Source organism: Ammodytes marinus, assembly GCF_949987685.1.
Source record: "Ammodytes marinus genome assembly, chromosome: 22".
NCBI classification, from domain to species: Eukaryota; Metazoa; Chordata; class Actinopteri; order Uranoscopiformes; family Ammodytidae; genus Ammodytes; species Ammodytes marinus.
The window spans coordinates 23,208,685-23,211,337 of NC_137226.1; the positions used below are offsets into that span (position 1 = coordinate 23,208,685).

Below are 2,653 nucleotides of genomic sequence, written 5' to 3' on the forward strand. Positions count from 1 at the left end.
TGAAAATTGGATTAATAAAAACACGTGATTATAAGGTTATTGCATAGCCTATTCATTCAAACAGGTAGCAAGGAAAAGCTCTCGTTTAGTTCACAAATGGCACTAGGAAATGGACTATTTTAAAAATTTAAATATGCTGCGGTTGTTACTAACCCATGATTAAAATCAGCTCTGGCATAGCAGACTGGAGCGGAGACGTTGTTTCTGGCGTTTGAACTAACAGGCGACGAGAACCAGCGCTGTGTGTAGGCTACATTCCGGCAGCTATTTTAACGGTGCCGCTGTGAGTACCAGATCCGCTCGGCTGCCAGATCCGCTCGGGGTCCTAGATGCGCGATAATGACGCACTTCCTGTAAACGTTGTCTTTTAAATGCGCATGCGCGTCACTCAGTAGCCGGTGTATGGTGTTATTCCCTGCTCTTTAGGTAAGTATTAACGATCTCCTATGGTTTTCTAATCAAAGACTATGAATAATAATCTAATGTACAAAGATAAACCTTAGTCATACGCTTGTCAAATTACTGAAATTAAACATACGTTGTATAACATGACCGTTTGCTTTGATAAAATAATATGTGTGTGGCTTTAGATTGATGGCTAACGTGAGCTAATAAACGTTAGCGGGGGCTTTCATCAATATAGGATTAGTTTTGTAGGTGATAATTACCCTATCTCTATTACCAGGGAATTATTTTTTTTTCTGGCCTTAATCCCGAAAACTGTCTTTGTTTATTTCATTTATTTTCACAGAAATGGAAGCGTTATACACTGAAGTAAAGCATTACCTCACTCAAAAAAGTTACCACAGCCTAACAACAACAAGGCCAACATTAGGAAGCTCTCAAAGACCTACTTTCTGAAAGGTAAGTCACAGTGTGTCAAACGCAAATGCACATTTGAGCCAGTTTATCGGAAGTATTCTGTATTGGCACTATTACTTTGATTTTGTCTTCCAAGTACTGCCCAAAACATTTGCTTGTATTTAACCTTTATTTGTAACTTGGCAATTTCACTAGATTTCCTGAAGCTACTTGTTGTCATAATGTTACCTAACCACAGATTGTACATACACTTTCATAAATGAACTAGGGCTGCCCCCCTAATAGTTGACTAAAACATTAGTCGATCAGAAAGGTTATACATCAGACCAGATTTCATTGGTTGCTTGGTCACAGAAAGAAAACTCTTTAGGAAAAATGAAATATAAACAGACTTGAAACTTTGTAACTGCTCTTTTTCAAAATAATTACTACTTAGCAGCAGTCCAGGTTACTGTGATAGAACCTGCGGGTTGGCTTGAGTGTTTAGGCCATGATTAATTGATTGATAGATTTAATTTTGTGTCGTGTTTAAAAATTATGCCCAGCCCACGGGCTAAATAGACACCATTATCAACACAAACAGCCCAGAAATTACATGCTTAACAATACTAAGAGTCGAGTCGAGTTGAGCTGATACCATGCAGTGGAAAAGCGCCATAATACTAAAACAAATTAACCATCCTGAAGTCTCCAAGCTTTTGTAACAAAATAAACTTTAACATATACACATTGAAAGTAAACAACTATTCCATCATGTCATATTTAGTGCTCAAAAAACACATTAGGTGTTTTAATTTCATTTGACAGTTTGACAGTTTGAAGTAGATAATACGCCACTGAAGCACCCCCAAAACTTTTCAGGATTTTAAGGAAACATTTAATTAAAAAAAGGAATTTACAGCTCAGGATAGTAGGTATGAAATTTAAATTAATTCTCCACTTCTCCTAAATCACAAAGTCTGTTTTCCTTGGGTATGTTTTTAAATCTGCCGACTTAGAGGGCCAAAAGAAGTATTCCGGTTCTTAAATGAGCAACCAACGATATCTGATTCCTTCCTCAAATTTGTAAAAGAACAAACAAATAAAACATGTAGACTCTGCAGAAAAACATGAGGTATCATCTGAAATGTGTGACTAGACGAGCTTACATGCCCATTAGTATGGTTGCTCTCACTTTAGAAAATCTAGATAATTAATACATTTTCAAATTCGCTATTTGGCTTATACAAGTGTTAGTGGGTAACTTGAACCCAGAAGCTATATTACTTGGTCTTTAATGTAATGTGTATTTCTTTATAGGTGTTTCCACTATATTGCAAAGATGACTTTGCATTGTCAGCGGCCTCAACTTCAGCCTTGCGGCCGACTTTGACGGAGCAGAAACAGGGCGTCAGTGCCCCTCCCCCCCCTTCCCGTCGAGAGGAGTTGACACTTGGCGTCAGTGCCCCTCTCTCCCCCCCCACCTTCCCGTCGAGAGGAGTGGACACTGGGCATCAGTGCCCCTCTGAGCATTAATATTTGTATATTTTATGTAATTCAAATCAGTTCTATTTTTGTAATATAAATCTTTTCAAACTAATATTTTGCATAGGTGCTCTGCACAGTTTGGAAACCTTTTGATTTGCCAGACGTGTACTTGTTTTAATGTAGTTTTAGAAATTCCAAGTCTGAGTCTATGAATACACCAAGATTTCTGTCTTGGTGTGTGCGTTCTAACATAACAGCTGTGCACTGACTTTTAATTGTTCATCCCTTGCACCAAAGACCATTACTTCAGTTTTTTCATTGTTCAATTGAAGACAATTTTGGCACATCCGGTGATTGAAGTAGT

At 37.9% G+C, this 2,653-nt stretch overlaps 1 long non-coding RNA gene across 1 annotated transcript; it reads left to right on the forward strand.

The window, feature by feature from the left end:
• Nucleotides 1-379: 379 nt before the first annotated feature.
• LOC307268596 lies at nucleotides 380-2,242 on the forward strand. Its single transcript, XR_013845465.1, has 3 exons — nucleotides 380-426; nucleotides 752-864; nucleotides 2,122-2,242. It is a non-coding gene; the product is annotated as an uncharacterized lncRNA (long non-coding RNA).
• The last annotated feature ends 411 nt before the right edge of the window (nucleotides 2,243-2,653 follow it).